Source organism: Polyodon spathula, chromosome 35 (assembly GCF_017654505.1).
Source record: "Polyodon spathula isolate WHYD16114869_AA chromosome 35, ASM1765450v1, whole genome shotgun sequence".
Taxonomy (NCBI): Eukaryota; Metazoa; Chordata; class Actinopteri; order Acipenseriformes; family Polyodontidae; genus Polyodon; species Polyodon spathula.
Window position 1 is genome coordinate 1,444,600 of NC_054568.1, and position 17,399 is coordinate 1,461,998.

General features: G+C 50.8%; 1 pseudogene; it reads right to left on the minus strand.

The window, feature by feature from the left end:
• LOC121303739 overlaps positions 1–17,399 on the minus strand; it is a 48,031-nt pseudogene that overhangs the window by 22,563 nt on the left and 8,069 nt on the right.

Sequence of the window (17,399 nt, forward strand, 5' to 3'; positions counted from 1 at the left end):
GACCCCGCCTCACCTTGAGGTCCCTGTGAACGATGTTCTTCTCGTGACAGTAGTGCACAGCACGAGAGAGAGAGTGTGAGGGAGAGAGATAGAGAGTGTGAGGGAGAGAGATAGAGAGCGTGAGGGAGAGAGATAGAGAGCGTGAGGGAGAGAGATAGAGAGCGTGAGGGAGAGAGATAGAGAGCGTGAGGGAGAGAGAGAGAGCGTGAGGGAGAGAGATAGAGAGCGTGAGGAAGAGAGAGAGAGAGCGTGAGGGAGAGAGATAGAGAGCGTGAGGGAGAGAGATAGAGAGCGTGAGGGAGAGAGATAGAGAGCGTGAGGAAGAGAGATAGAGAGCGTGAGGGAGAGAGATAGAGAGCGTGAGGAAGAGAGATAGAGAGCGTGAGGGAGAGAGATAGAGAGCGTGAGGGAGAGAGATAGAGAGCGTGAGCGTGAGGAGAGAGAGATAGAGAGCGTGAGGGAGAGAGATGGAGAGCGTGAGAGAGATAGAGAGCGTGAGGGAGAGAGAGAGAGCGTGAGAGAGCGTGAGCGTGAGGGAGAGATGGAGAGCGTGAGGGAGAGAGATAGATAGAGCGTGAGGGAGAGAGAGATGGAGAGCGTGAGGGAGAGAGATAGAGAGAGCGTGAGGGAGAGAGATAGAGAGCGTGAGGGAGAGAGATAGAGAGCGTGAGAGAGAGATGTGAGCGTGAGAGAGAGATAGAGAGCGTGAGGGAAGAGAGATAGAGAGCGTGAGGGAGAGAGATGGAGAGCGTGAGGAAGAGAGATAGAGAGCGTGAGGGAGAGAGATAGAGAGAGCGTGAGGGAGAGAGAGAGAGCGTGAGGGAGAGAGATAGAGAGCGTGAGGAAGAGCCACTCCCTATTATAGATATATATCGCACTTCATAGCACTCCCTCTTCTCTCTCTGCCTGCTGTGCACTCAGAGGAGAGAGGGAGTCTATGAGCCGAGAGCGAGATGTCGCACTCCTCTCTCTGCCCGTCTGACACTCTCTAAGAGCGCTGGTCTCTCTGACGGAGGGGGTGTTTGAGTGGGGAGAGGGAGATCACTCCCTCGCTCTATCTCTCGCACTCCTCTCTCCGCACTTCTCATCGATACCTCTCGCACTTACTCTACTCTCTCGCACTCCCTTCTCTATATCGCTAGCACTCTCTCGGACGTGACGCTCGAGAGATGAGATCTGTCTCTAGAGCACTCACTCTCTCTCTATATCTCGAACACTCGCTCTCTGTGACGAGGGAGAGAGATGGAGAGCGTGAGGGAGAGAGAGAGAGAGCGTGAAGGAGAGAGAGATAGCGTGAGGGAGAGAGAGAGAGCGTGAGGGAGAGATGGAGAGCGTGAGGGAGAGATGGAGAGCGTGAGGGAGAGATGGAGAGCGTGAGGGAGAGATGGAGAGCGTGAGGGAGAGAGATAGAGAGAGCGTGAGGGAGAGAGAGATAGCGTGAGGGAGAGAGAGAGATAGAGAGTGTGAGGGAGATAGCGACAGAGATAGAGAGCGTGAGGGAGAGAGATGGAGAGCGTGAGGGAGAGAGATGGAGAGCGTGAGGGAGAGAGATAGAGAGAGCGTGAGGGAGAGAGAGAGAGCGTGAGGGAGAGAGAGGAGAGCGTGAGGGAGAGAGAGATAGCGTGAGGGAGAGAGAGAGAGCGTAGAGAGTGTGAGGGAGAGAGAGATAGAGAGTGTGAGGGAGAGAGATAGAGAGCGTGAGGGAGAGAGAGATAGAGAGCGTGAGGGAGAGATGGAGAGCGTGAGGGAGAGAGATGGAGAGCGTGAGGGAGAGAGAGAGCGTGAGGGAGAGATGGAGAGCGTGAGAGAGAGATGGAGAGCGTGAGGGAGAGAGATGGAGAGCGTGAGGGAGAGATGGAGAGCGTGAGGGAGAGAGAGAGAGAGAGATGGAGGCGTGAGAGAGATGGAGAGCGTGAGGGAGAGATGGAGAGCGTGAGGGAGAGATGGAGAGCGTGAGGGAGAGAGATAGGAGAGCGTGAGGGAGAGAGAGGAGAGCGTGAGGGAGAGAGATGGAGAGCGTGAGGGAGAGAGATGAGAGAGCGTGAGGGAGAGAGAGAGCGTGAGGGAGAGAGAGATAGCGTGAGGGAGAGAGAGAGAGCGTGAGGGAGAGAGAGAGAGCGTGAGGGAGAGAGAGAGAGCGTGAGGGAGAGAGATGGAGAGCGTGAGGGAGAGAGAGAGAGAGCGTGAGGGAGAGAGATAGAGAGCGTGAGGGAGAGAGATGGAGAGCGTGAGGGAGAGAGATGGAGAGCGTGAGGGAGAGAGATGGAGAGCGTGAGGGAGAGAGATGGAGAGCGTGAGGGAGAGAGAGAGAGAGAGCGTGAGGGAGAGAGAGAGAGAGCGTGAGGGAGAGAGAGAGAGAGCGTGAGGGAGAGAGAGAGAGAGCGTGAGGGAGAGAGAGAGAGCGTGAGGGAGAGAGAGATGAGAGAGAGAGATGAGAGCGTGAGGGAGAGAGGAGAGCGTGAGGGAGAGAGGAGAGCGTGAGGGAGAGATGAGAGAGCGTGAGGGAGAGAGATGGAGAGCGTGAGGGAGAGATGGAGAGCGTGAGGGAGAGATGGAGAGCGTGAGGGAGAGAGATGGAGAGCGTGAGGGAGAGAGAGAGAGAGATGAGAGAGTGAGAGAGAGAGAGAGGGAGAGAGATAGAGAGCGTGAGGGAGAGAGATAGAGAGCGTGAGGGAGAGAGATAGAGAGCGTGAGGGAGAGAGATAGAGAGCGTGAGAGAGTGCAGCTAGGGTGGAAGGTCTCACTGTGCTGCACAAACCGATTATTAGATTATTCAGATCGCACTCCACAGAAATGAGGGCGAGGGTCGCTGGTGTCGATCGGCTGATTTGCATTCAAAGTGAAATGAGTTTCTGATGGCTGCTGTTTTCTTGGTAACTTAAATTAGTAATAAAAATTGACCGTGTGTCAAAAATGTTCGAACGGCAATCGAACTGCTAGAATAGAACAGGACTCTGTTTCCAGCAATTCACACGACAATGTTTTATGTGTGTCTGTGTGTGCTCACCCAATGAGATTGTATTTTCTACTCACCTGATTAAACTCTCCATGTTGCTAAATAGGGAGCAGGGCTACAGAGAAGTGGATGCCTGAGGAGAGTTTCTGTTTTTGGGATGTTAGATGTGCAGAATATAAAGACCACAATACAAAAGAAGGTGAAAACAGAATTAGCAAATATTGTCACGAAATAACCAGCGGAGGTAAAAGAGAAACTGAAGAAGCTCACAACTCAGTATTTTTCCTGGAAATTTGAGAAAGTGTAGCCGGTGGGTTTCCTGAAGCACAGTGGAAATATTTTGAAATCTGGCCTTTCTCAGAGACAGCGTGCAAACAGGTGTCAACTTCGCTTAAAATAACTGTCAATTAGCAACAGCAATTCAGTCGTCAATATCTGACATCAACTAGATGACAGCAGTCATCAGAAACTCGAGCAGCCGTGTCTTCAGCCTTTCACTCTCAATGGTGAATCAACCTGAGTTTCACTCTAATGGTGAATCAGCCCAATCGACTCCAGCTACCCCCGCCTGTGCAGTTCGAGCCGGACAGTCGAACAGTGGGCTCTGCACACCGTCGCATGATCTCTACAGAAAACAGGAAGGGTCAGGATTCAGGGTCAGTCTCACCTGTCTGAATTTGGATCGCGCCTCTTTCTCCTTCATCCTCCCGTGAGACACGAGGTAGTCAAACACTTCACCTGCCGAGACAGACACAGAGATCAGACAGACATGCAGAGAGAGGGACACACAGAGAGAGGGACAGAGATCAGAATCACATGGAGAGAGAGGGACACACACAGATCAGAGAGAGGGACAGACAGACACAGAGAGGGAGAGGGACGGGAGAGGGAGAGAGAGAGAGAGAGAGATGGACAAGGACAAGGACAGAGGGAGAGACAGACAAAGGGACCAAACCACCACATCTCTGACCACATTTACACCCGACACACTCAAATAAACAAACACGTCCACCAAACAAACACAGGAGAAATATTTGCATGTTCTACTGATTTTTAAAAAAACATCCGATTCAAATTTGGCACAACTGACTATTTTATAAACTTCTCCAAAGTGGTGTCGGGGGTAAAGTATATGACATAATAAAGTCAATATACTCAGAAAATAAGTGCAGTGTGAAAATTGGTAACAAAAGAACAGAATTCTTCATACAGTCGCGTGGAGTGAGACAGGGCTGCAGTCTGAGCTCCACAATGTTCAGCATCTACATCAATGAGTTGACTACAGTGCAGAACAGTCTGCAGTCCCTGGACTCACTCTACACGACACAGAAAATTCCTGCTTTATGCAGATGACCTGGTCCTGCTGTCACCCACAGAGCAGGGGCTGCAGCAGAGCCTGGTGCTGCTAGAGCAGCACTGTCACACCTGGGCACTGGCAGTAAACCTGGACAAGACCAGAGTTATGATCTTCCAGAAGAAAGCCAGATTTCAGGGAAACAGGTACTGCTTCACTCTGGGCAACACCACTGGAGCATAGCACCAGCTACACCTACCTGGGTCTGACCATCAGCGCATATGGGAGCTTTAACCTGGCAGTGAATGCATTCAAAGAAAAAGCAGGACTACAAAGTGGGAGAAACACCCAACAGAAATTCTTCATGCAGAATTCTGTAAATATATACCAAAAGTGCAAGAAAGTACTGGCGTACTCCATGATCAGGTAGAGAGTCTGTACCCCCCCTCACTCACCCCCGCTGGCGTACTCCATGATCAGGTAGAGAGTCTGTACCCCCCTCACTCACCCCCGCTAGCGTACTCCATGATCAGGTAGAGAGTCTGTACCCCCCTCACTCACCCCCGCTGGCGTACTTCATGATCAGGTAGAGAGTCTGTACCCCCCTCACTCACCCCCGCTGGCGTACTCCATGATCAGGTAGAGAGTCTGTACCCCCCTCACTCACCCCCGCTGGCGTACTTCATGATCAGGTAGAGAGTCTGTACCCCCCTCACTCACCCCCGCTGGCGTACTCCATGATCAGGTAGAGAGTCTGTACCCCCCTCACTCACCCCCGCTGGCGTACTCCATGATCAGGTAGAGAGTCTGTACCCCCCTCACTCACCCCCGCTGGCGTACTTCATGATCAGGTAGAGAGTCTGTACCCCCCTCACTCACCCCCGCTGGCGTACTCCATGATCAGGTAGAGAGTCTGTACCCGTCACTCACCCCCGCTGGCGTACTCCATGATCAGGTAGAGAGTCTGTACACTGCCTCACTCACCCCCGCTGGCGTAGCACTTTTCCAGAGTTACACAGTGTTACACAGCACCACACGCAAACACAACGCAGGATGGGACTGGTGTGTTACTGGTACTGTACAGCTAGTACTGTACTGGTGTTGCACTGGTGTGTTACTGGTCATGTAGAGAGTCTGTACCCCCCCTCACTCACCCCCGCTGGCGTACTCCATGATCAGGTAGAGAGTCTTTTCCGTCTCAATCACTTCAAACAGCTTCACTGCAGAACACAGCAGCACAGAGTTACACAGTGTTACACAGCACCACACGCAAACACAACGCAGGATGGGACTGGTGTGTTACTGGTACTGTACAGGTACTGTACTGGTGTTGCACTGGTGTGTTACTGGTTGACACATGTACCTCAGTAATTGACATGATCCAAAGCGATTACTTAATACCTCTGGAAAAATGAAAAACTTGGAAGTCGAGTGGATACATAACTCCTATATTAGCGGAAGATGAGGTAGCGTGGCGATGGAGAGATTTCTCGACCTTTTTTTCGTAGATCTTTCAATCGCTCTGTCGACTTGAGTCTTGTGGGTCCTACAGGACAGACAGATAGACTCCAGACACCCCAGGATGATGATTCATCATATAAAGAATGTCCTCAGCAAGTCTCATCATAATCCAGCATGCGGTTCACTTAATACACTTTAAAATAGAAGCGTGACAGACGGACAGACTCCAGATTCAGATCCTCTCCATATCTTGAGCTGAAGAATGTCATCACCATACTTCATACTAAACAGTTCAATCTTTATGAAAAAAAGCTACAAGAGATCAACAGTATGTCAGTGAGCGAGAGAGAGAGAGGTTTGTGGATTAAAGATTATGAAGTCAGACTGAGGTGCAGATGAATCGGCTAAAGTGCGATATTGTGCGAGGCTTCATCAGAGAGACAGCCAGAGTGACACCATCAGCACTGTGTACCAAGAAACACACAGCAAGCAACACACCAGCATCTCACTCCTCTCACGCCAGACTCTCACACCTGACTCACACTAGCCCCTCACACCAGCCTCACTCCTAACTCTCATACCAGCCCCTCACTCCTGACTCTCACTCCTGACTCTCACATCAGCCTCACTCCTAACTCTCATACCAGCCCCTCACTCCTGACTCTCACACTAGCCCCTCACAACAGCCTCACTCCTAACTCTCATACCAGCCCCTCACTCCTGACTCTCACACCAGCCCCGACACCCCACACACTGCAGAGAAAACCACACAGAGACAGTCAGTGTGTTATGTATTTGTTTAAGTTCATTTCAGTTAATTCAGCAGCATCTCTTCGTAGTTCAACACACTCTCCAGTTTCACTTTGCTCCATGCTCCCCTCCTCAGTTCAGCTTGTGTGCTGCTCTTTCTCTGTGCTCACATGCTGGCTCCTTCGATCACGTTCAGGCTTGTGTGCTGCTCTTTCTCTGGCTGCTCTGTGTCTGTGTGTGTGTGTGTGTGTGTGTGTGTGTGTGTGTGTGTGTGTGTGTGAATGCAGTGGGTCCTGTGCACTGCGTGTGTGTCTGCAGTGTGTTTCACACTTGAGGTGTTTTTTAATGCAGAACTGGAACAGTGGACGTTTCCACAGAAAATTTGTAGTATTTTCGAAGATCCTCTCTCTCTCTCTCTCTCTCTCTCTCACACACTCTAGCCGCTCACGGTCACGAGTGCTCACTGTAACATGATTGACTCGCATGTGCGACTTCTTTGAAAAAATATGTTCCCACAGAAGAAAGAAAGCACCAGCACAGGGTGATATGCCATGATTAGCCACAGTGAAAGCATGGTAAAGTGTGATAAAGCACAGTAAAAGCATTATAAAAGTTATTTTTTAAAAACTGGTAAAGAGAGTGAGAAGAGGGAGAGAGATTGTAACAGGCAGACACACATTACACTGGAACCCTAGAGTGCTGGACTCTGTAACCAGTGCGACAGTGGAGAGACTGAATCAGAGACACGTTGCATCCTCCACTGTACAGAGAGAAATACGCTGAAGAGGTATCGGAGATCACAGATCACTATTGCTGCATGAACTCTGGCAATGACTGTCAAGCTAATAAAGACATCTGAACGAGAATCAGGAATCTCCTTCCTGTGCTCTGCAGCCTCCTCAGTGAAAGAGCACAGCGCACACTCAATACATCTGCTCTGCCCGCTCCTCAGTGAAAGAGCACAGCGCACACTCAATACATCTGCTCTGCCCGCTCCTCAGTGAAAGAGCACAGCGCACACTCAATACATCTGCTCTGCCCGCTCCTCAGTGAAAGAGCACAGCGCACACTCAATACATCTGCTCTGCCCGCTCCTCAGTGAAAGAGCACAGCGCACACTCAATACATCTGCTCTGCAGCCTCTTCAGTGAAAGAGCACAGCGCACACTCAATACATCTGCTCTGCCCGCTCCTCAGTGAAAGAGCACAGCGCACACTCAATACATCTGCTCTGCCCGCTCCTCAGTGAAAGAGCACAGCGCACACTCAATACATCTGCTCTGCCCGCTCCTCAGTGAAAGAGCACAGCGCACACTCAATACATCTGCTCTGCTGCTTATCTTGTTTTGACATTTGATAATCTGAGCGAGAGAGAGAGAGAGAGAGAGAGCTCAGCTGCTCTACATTGCTCTCCCTCTGAATGTCACTAGTTATTGTTTGACATTCATACATCTGCTCTGCCCCGCCTCCTGAGGTGAGAGGAGAGAGCTAGAGCTCCAGCAAGCTACAGTCTGCTCTGTGTATCTCATAATTAATCAGATAATCCTCCGTGTTTCGATGGTTCATTCCCCAGGTGCACTGTGACATGAGACTGGCGATCACATGGAGATGACCTTTGTCAGAGCTGTGCCAGCACCCGTGTAAGTAATAATAATCAGATAATCCCGCTTCCTGGTTCATTCCCCAGGCACTGTGACATAACTGTTGCTATGGAGACCTTGTCATACTATGCCAGCACCCCAGGGACTGATGGGAAGTCTTCCAGCACTCAGCATCCCTATTCCACAATCCCCCAGCAACATGTAAACAGGCAACCTCTTTACATGTTTAACCAGTCCAGCTGAATCAGACACACACACACAGACAGAAGACGACACAAAGGAGACAAACACAAACACCCACAACAGAAGACAGAAAGGTGTGCGAGCACAAAGGAACACACAAACACACACACAGCACAAAGTGTTTCTAACCACACACACAAAAAAGAGAGTTCAGAGACAAACAAGACAAAGATACACACACAGAGGAAAGATGGACGCACAGAGGGGACCCAAAAGTGACAAATCACCACTCACACAAAGAGACACAAAGACAAAACACACACACACAAAGAGACAGACAAACACACTTCTTTTTCGCTTTTTTTTTTTCTTTTGCCAGGGGATACCAAAGCAGTACACTATGAGAATGGATGGTTCATTATTACTCTATGCTTTACTCTACACTGTGCTTTGATTTTACCAGAGGGATACAGGCTGATAAAGGGGCACTGCTACTTTGAGAGAGGGGAGTAAAGTGATGGAATTCTGAAGGGGTTGGGAAGCAGACAGGCACACAATGGGACTGCTACCAGGGTTCGTCCTGAGAGCACAATGGAAGGGGGCGCCCAAAAGAGGAAAGAGCGGAGGAGATAGAGGAGAAAGTAAAGAAAGACATAACAGTAAAGACGAGAGAAAGGAAAAGGGTTTTTGGAGAAAGGGTATCATGTGACAAAAAAAGAGTGAGAGAGAGAGATGAGAGAGAGAGAGAGAGAGTGAGTCTGAAAGATGAGTGACGAGGGAGCTCGATGCGCGGAGAATGGGAGGGGTGAGGACGCGCGTTACCCGAGTTGAGTAGAGGTGAGACAGGAACTGGGCCAGATACTAAGCCCAGGATGATAGATTAACGTGGATCAGGGTGAAGTATTGGCCGGAGATCCGGGGGAAGAACGAGGAGCTAGAGATTATACGAACGGAAGCGGTATCACGAGATACGGACGCTTTACGAGTAGACGCCTTACAGACAGACAGACTGCAGATTCAGGGGTCCTCGAGAGCACAATGGAAGGGGCCAAAATGAGAGAGCGAGTTGTACTGTTCCTGGCGTAGGGGGCCCTTCTGTTCATTGATACGTGATGTTTAGTCATGTTTATTTGTTGTGTTTGGCAATACTGTACTTGTAATGTAGTCATGCCAATAAAAAAAAAATATTTGAATTGAGAGAGAGATTTCCTGTCCTGATTTTATGGTAACACTGAACTGACAAAGTCTTCCTAGTGAAATCAATGAATTGTACACGGTTATTTTATTACTACTGCATTTACCACCATTGTTTTAACATAAATAACCGACAGACAGACGACTGAGGTTAAGTAATGTACTTCAAATTCCGAAAAATAAATTGAATAAATAAAAAAAAAACATCCCGAGAAGATTGAAGGTAACACAGAATGACCCAAAGTCGTGTGTAGGAGAACCCCATTCCTCCCCACTGTTTGCCCTGATCACAGCCTTGACACAACACAATATTGACTCCACAAGGTGCTGGAAGGTGTCTCGAATCCTCTCTAACCTGTTTCTCCTCTCTATCCATCACTGTTTGCAGCCCCAGCTCTCTCCAGGCTTCCCTTTGCCATTGCTGATCCACTCTGTTGATTCTTGGAGCAGTATGACTACTGGATTAACAAAGGTCAGCACTACAGCCTTTACACCATGAATCAAAACCCATCACCCCTCCACCCCCACAGTGAGGAATCAAAACCCATCACCCCTGCTGTACTGTTTGCCTATGATCCACAGGCTGGGTGACCCAGTGGGGGGGTCACAATATCCGACCTCACCACAGTGGGGAGCGGAAAGGTGTCACCCACCCAACACAATGGACTCACCAAGGTGCTGGAAGGAATCTCGAATCCTCTCTAACCTGTTTCTCCTCTCTATCCATCACTGTTTGCAGCCCCAGCACTCTCCAGGCTTCCCTTTGCCATTGCTGATCCACTCTGTTGACCCCCACAGTGAGGAATCAAAACCCATCACCCCTCCACCCCCACAGTGAGGAATCAAAACCCATCACCCCTCCACCCCCACAGTGAGGAATCAAAACCCATCACCCCTCCACCCCCACAGTGAGGAATCAAAACCCATCACCCCTCCACCTACTGTGTGAGGAATCAAAACCCATCACCCCTCCACCCCCACAGTGAGGAATCAAAACCCATCACCCCTACACACTGCCACCCCTGGTGACTCCTTCAAAAAACCATCAGTGGGTCCAACCCCCAGTGGGGGTGTAACTCCTCCAGTTCCCCACAAGGCTTGGGGTGTCACCCATTCCACCCGGGTGTGGGTCCACGGTGACAGTGGGGTGAAAACCCTTCACCCTCCTGGTAGTGGGGAGGAGTGGGATCATGGGGGTGTCACCCATCACACCACTCCACCCCACCAGTGGGGAAAATCACAAAAGTGTTGGTAGTGGTGGGAGGTGGTCCACCCCCACAAGTGGGGAGGAATCAAAACGCGGGAGTGGGGAGGTTCACCCCTCACTCCACAGTGGGGAGGAATCAAAAAACCATCCACCCCTCCACCCCCCACTAGTGAGGAATCAAAAACCACAACCCCTACCACCCCCACAGTGGGGAAATAATCAAACACTCCATCACCTCCGCCCACCCTCACCAAGCAGTGTGAGGAATCAAAACCCCAGGCACCCTCCAACCCCCCACCCCTCAAAACCCATCAGTGAGGAATCAAAACCCATCACCCCTCCACCCCCACAGTGAGGAATCAAAACCCATCACCCCTCCACACCGCCAAACCCATGACCCCTCCACCCCACAGTGAGGAATCAAAACTCCTTAGTTTGGGTACAGGGAGGAAAAAAAAACATCCACTCCACACCCTGTGTCGTGAGGAAGCAGGGTGTCACCCTTAGTTTGGTAGTCACCCCTTCCACCCCCACAGTGAAGGAATCATAACCCAATCACCCCTCCACCCACACAGGAGGAATTCAAACACCCATCACCCTTCCACGGGGGGGGAGGAAATCAAACCACATCACCCCTCCCAGCCCAGCTAGTGGAGGAATCAAACCATCACCACTCCACCCCCCCAGGGGGAATCAAAAACCATCACCGTCCACCCCAACAGTGAGGAAATCAAAACCCATCCACCCCTCCCACCCCCACAGGGAGGAATAAAACCCACTCACCCCTCCACCCCCACCAGTGAGGAGGATACAAAACACATGTCACCCTCCATCCCACACAGTGGAGAGTACAAACCCTATCACCTCTCCTAGTTTTGCAGGACACCCCTCCACACTGCCCCCCCACCCCCACAGTGACACATCACCCACACCGTGAGGAATCAAAATCCATGAGGAATCAACACTGCCCATCACCCCCACAGTGACACTCACCAACACCGTGAGGAATCAAAACCCATCACCCCTCCACCCCCACAGTGAGCTCCCCCACTCCCACAGTGACACTCACCCACACCGTGAGGAATCTGAGGGGAATCAAAACCCACCCATCACCCCCCACCCCCATCCGTGAGAAACATAATATATTAGAATCACAAAACCCCCACCCCACATGAGGACCCCACAGTGACACACTCACCCACACCGTGAGGAATCAAAACCCATCACCCCTCCACACTGCCCCCCCCCCCCCCACAGTGACACACTCACCCACACCGTGAGGAATCAAAACCCATCACCCCTCCACACTGCCCCCCCCACCCCCACAGTGACACACTCACCTACTGTGTGAGGAATCAAAACCCATCACCCCTCCACACTGCCCCCCCCACCCCCACAGTGACACACTCACCCACACCGTGAGGAATCAAAACCCATCACCCCTCCACACCGCCCCCCCCCACGGGGGGGGGTAGGGACACACTCAACCACTGAGTGAGGTATCACAACTCCTTCACAATCAACACCCCCCCACAGGTGGACGGGGAAACACTGGGGCTGTCACACTGTGTGAGGTGAGGTGTGGCACTCCATGTGACGCCTCACAACTGCCCCCACCCATCCACCCCCACAGTGAGGCATCACCTCACTGTGGGTGGAATTGGCACTCATAAACTGGGTAGTCCACACTGGTGGACGGTCACCCCCCACAGTGAGGGGTCACCTCACCCACCACTGTGGACGGAGGGGAATCAAACCCTTACCATCTCCACACTGCCCCCCTCCTACCATAGTGGGAGGTGTGACCCACACCTGGTGGCGGAACTCGGGTGAAATGTGGGAGTGGGTCCCCCTCCACAGGTTTGGGTAGTCAATCCCCCCCCGACTCCCGCAGTGATCACTACTCCACCCCGGGTGTGGGAATCAAAAAACGTGGGGGGTCATCACCCCTGGACAATGCACCTCATTACCACCCCCACAGTGTGACACCACCCCACTCCCATAGTGACACACACACCCACACCGTGAGAAATCAAAACCCGTCACCCGAGGTGTGCAATCGCGGGCTGAGGTCGTGACATGTGTGACTGGTGACACATGACCCCTTTTGGGTTATCACCCCTCCACACTGCCTCCCCACTCCCAGGGTGTCACTGTTGTGGGAATGGAACACACATCGGTTAATCCATCACCCCTCCACACTGCTCCCCCCACCCCCACAGTGACACTCACCCACACCGTGAGGAATCAAAACCCATCACCCCTCCACACTGCCCCCCACCCCCACAGTGACACACTCACCTACTGTGTGAGGAATCAAAACCCATCACCACTCCACACTGCCCCCCACCCCCACAGTGACACACTCACCCACACCATGAGGAATCAAAACCCATCACCCCTCCACACTGCCCCCCCACTCCCACAGTGACACACTCACCCACACCGTGAGGAATCAAAACCCATCACCCCTCCACACTGCCCCCCCCACCCCCACAGTGACACACTCACCCACTGTGTGAGGAATCAAAACCCATCACCCCTCCACACTGCGCCCGACTCCCACAGTGACACACTCACCCACACCGTGAGAAATCAAAACTCACTCACTCTCCCCCTCTCTCATTCCGAACAGCTTACTGAGTAAACTTCTATTGCATAGCAGATTCACCCAGTCCAGGTTTTACTAGCAGCTTGACTAACCCCAGTGTTTAGCTAACAAGCTCAGGTGTGTCTTCTTATTAAACTCTCAGTAAAACCTGGAATGGCTCAAACTGCTATGCAACAAGAGTCTTATTTCCATCCCTGCTATTCAAACGAATTCCGATGAACAGAGCCCACACTTCACTGCAGACCACAGCAGAACACAAGCCAGTAATCCAGAGGCTAACGCAACCGTGACACAGAGATGGCAGAAGACACTATGTCACTGTGATTCTTTCACTACTGCTACATTAACAGTCAGAGCATCGCCTCTCACCTTCTGCAGGCTGGTCGGGTTCAGCTGGGTTTTGTCAATAATTTTTATTGCAACCTGAAATTGGAGAGGAAGAGAAAGGGGGAGGTTAGGAAATCAGAAATCTTAGTTTCACTGTAGGAAAAAAAAACACAAAGAAATAAAAAGAGATAAAAAATCTGTGTGTTCATCAATGGACCCTGAACCATGAATATAAACCTGCCCCTCCTGCCACACTCTGCCCCCTGGTGGATGTTAGAAGTACCACATTTGTTCTTTGTGGTTGTGGCTGACATTCAGAACATTAACAAACCATTTAAAAGATTCCAAGCTGCTTTAAACAAGTTTACAGATCATGACATTCAGAAGATTAGACAGCAGTAGACAGGGCTCCTTAATGTGTGGACCGTAGACAGGGATGATTAATGTGTGGACAATAGACAGGGCTCACTGTGCGGTCAGCTCTCACCTCCCTGCCTGTGAGGACGTGTCTGCCCAGCTTGACCTTGGCGAAGTTGCCCTTGCCGATGGTCTTGAGCAGACGGTAGTTGCCGATGTGCGGCTGCTCGTCCGTGCAGGAGGCGATGGAGTTCCGACAGCGAGCGCCCAGCGACCGGCTCGACCAACCAGAGCCCTTCTCAGAGCGGCTTCCTGTCAGAGAGGCATGCTGGGACGAGAGGGAGACAGGCAGTCAGAGCACAAACCTCACAGTATGGTTACTATGCCAAAACTGTGAGATCACACTGAGATCACAACACTGACATCACACCATGACACTGAAACACAACACTGACACCACACTGCAACACCGCGACACTGAAACACAACACTGACACCACACTGCAACACCGAAACACCACACTGACACACCACACTGCAACACCATGACAATGAAACACAACACTGACACCACAACACTCAAACACCACAGTGACAAAGACCTGCACCCAGCCTGCTCTTCACAATCAGAGCACAGACCCGCACCCAGCCTGCTCTTTACAATCAGAGCACAGACCCGCACCCAGCCTGCTCTTTACAATCAGAGCAGACCCGCACCCAGCCTGCTCTTTACAATCAGAGCAGACCTGCACCCAGCCTGCTCTTTACAATCAGAGCACAGACCCGCACCCAGCCTGCTCTTTACAATCAGAGCACAGACCCGCACCCAGCCTGCTCTTTACAATCAGAGCAGACCCGCACCCAGACCCGCACCCAGCCTGCTCTTTACAATCAGAGCAGACCCGCACCCAGCCTGCTCTTTACAATCAGAGCACAGACCCGCACCCAGCCTGCTCTTTACAATCAGAGCACAGACCCGCACCCAGCCTGCTCTTTACAATCAGAGCAGACCCGCACCCAGCCTGCTCTTTACAATCAGAGCACAGACCCGCACCCAGTCTGCTCTTTACAATCAGAGCAGACCCGCACCCAGTCTGCTCTTTACAATCAGAGCACAGACCCGCACCCAGCCTGCTCTTTACAATCAGAGCAGACCCGCACCCAGCCTGCTCTTTACAATCAGAGCACAGACCCGCACCCAGCCTGCTCTTTACAATCAGAGCAGACCTGCACCCAGCCTGCTCTTTACAATCAGAGCACAGACCTGCACCCAGCCTGCTCTTTACAATCAGAGCAGACCTGCACCCAGCCTGCTCTTTACAATCAGAGCAGACCCGCACCCAGCCTGCTCTTTACAATCAGAGCAGACCCGTACCCAGCCTGCTCTTTACAATCAGAGCAGACCCGCACCCAGCCTGCTCTTTACAATCAGAGCAGACCTGCACCCAGCCTGCTCTTTACAATCAGAGCAGACCCGCACCCAGCCTGCTCTTTACAATCAGAGCACAGACCCGCACCCAGCCTGCTCTTTACAATCAGAGCAGACCCGCACCCAGCCTGCTCTTTACAATCAGAGCAGACCCGCACCCAGCCTGCTCTTTACAATCAGAGCACAGACCCGCACCCAGCCTGCTCTTTACAATCAGAGCACAGACCCGCACCCAGCCTGCTCTTTACAATCAGAGCACAGACCTGCACCCAGCCTGCTCTTTACAATCAGAGCAGACCCGCACCCAGCCTGCTCTTTACAATCAGAGCACAGACCCGTACCCAGCCTGCTCTTCACAATCAGAGCACAGACCCGCACCCAGCCTGCTCTTTACAATCAGAGCAGACCTGCACCCAGCCTGCTCTTTAACACATAAGGAGGGATGTGTGTATGTGTGTGTGTGTGTGTGCTAAATAATTTTTAATATTTTGTCCATACCCTCTAAATATGCTTAAACTCTCACACATGCAAACACAGATAGTAACACACACAGGCAGTCACAAAGCGACAGGCTCAGATACTAACACACACACACACACACACACACACACACACACACACACACACACACACACACACACAGCGCAATACAAACAGATAGTAACACACAGACACACACATAGCAACAGGCTCAGCAGATTAACAGGCTGTGTCTCATTCTTATTCTCCGTTCTGCTCACTCTCTCACACCTCTCTCCACTTCACCTCCTCTCCATTCCGCCTCCCTCCTCATCTACCTGCTCTTTTATCCATCTGGAGCCAGTATAAGGTTTCTTTCATGAGAGAGACCCCTCTGTTAGGTTAAGTTGTCTCTTTGATCTGCTTAAGAATTGGTTCAAATATCAATTCCTTAATTGTATGAACAGCTTCAAATCAATATATAGCTCAACAGCCTGTATTTTTTGGAGCTTAAGAGCCTACAAAAGTTTATTTCGTATTGTAATGTCATATTATACAGTGTGACTCCCCTCATGTAGACGCTCCTAAATTCTTCTACGGTGATAACCAGGACTTGTTTGTAGTCTTTGTGAAGTTTTTATATTTTGGATTAATCTAGGAACCCATCCTTTAGATTTTCTAAGGTAGGGAGGAGATGATTTAGGGGTGGTGGTCCCCCCTCACTTTAACCACTGCCTGTCTCGTCTGATCGCTCCCCTCTGACCCCTCCTCTCCTCTCTAATGATCCCTCTGTCAATTCATTCAAGCCTCTGATTGAACCGCTAATGTGACTGAAACCCTGAAGGACAGAGAGAGGAGACCAGAGACACACACCCTGTTTCATTCAGGATTTCACAATAACCTCAACCCTTTCTAACAGCTACAGCTCACAATGGCCGCACAGAGCGAGTTCATTCATGTTCACAAACTCTTTTTAAAACATTGTGACTGTGTTTCGCATGAATAAAACGATTGGCGAGTTTGCTGTGGCCGGCTGGCTGGGTGCAGCCTGGTTAGTCAGTTTATTGACATTGTGTGGATGTTTTCATGCTGCTGTCTGTAGACTGGGGCTACATTGTGTCTGTGTTCCTGGTTCGATATGAGACAGTAGGGTCCACACAGAGACACAGACAGGGAGGTGGAAAAGTAAGACAGGCAGACAGACAGAGACTGAGACAGCTGTCTACAACCCCCCCATGACGCACTGCGCTGTGCGCTTGGGCCCCTCTAGAAACTAACTCCAGCCACCTCCTACTCACCACACAGATTTGATCCAAGTTATTTGTAACTGTGTATAACAAGTTAAAAATTGTAACAATGAAAGAAAAGAAAAAGAAAAAGCTTGTAGTTTTTTTTTTTTTTTTTTTTTTTTTTTATAGCCTATGAATTTAGAATAGCACAAAGTAATATAAAAATCTATACATTTCTAATGATGGGTAGGGTTGGGAGACCACAACACTGCATGCTTTTTATTTAATTACAAAAAAGATCATGCTTTTGCAATCTGTGAGAAGGGGGAGGTAAACTATAC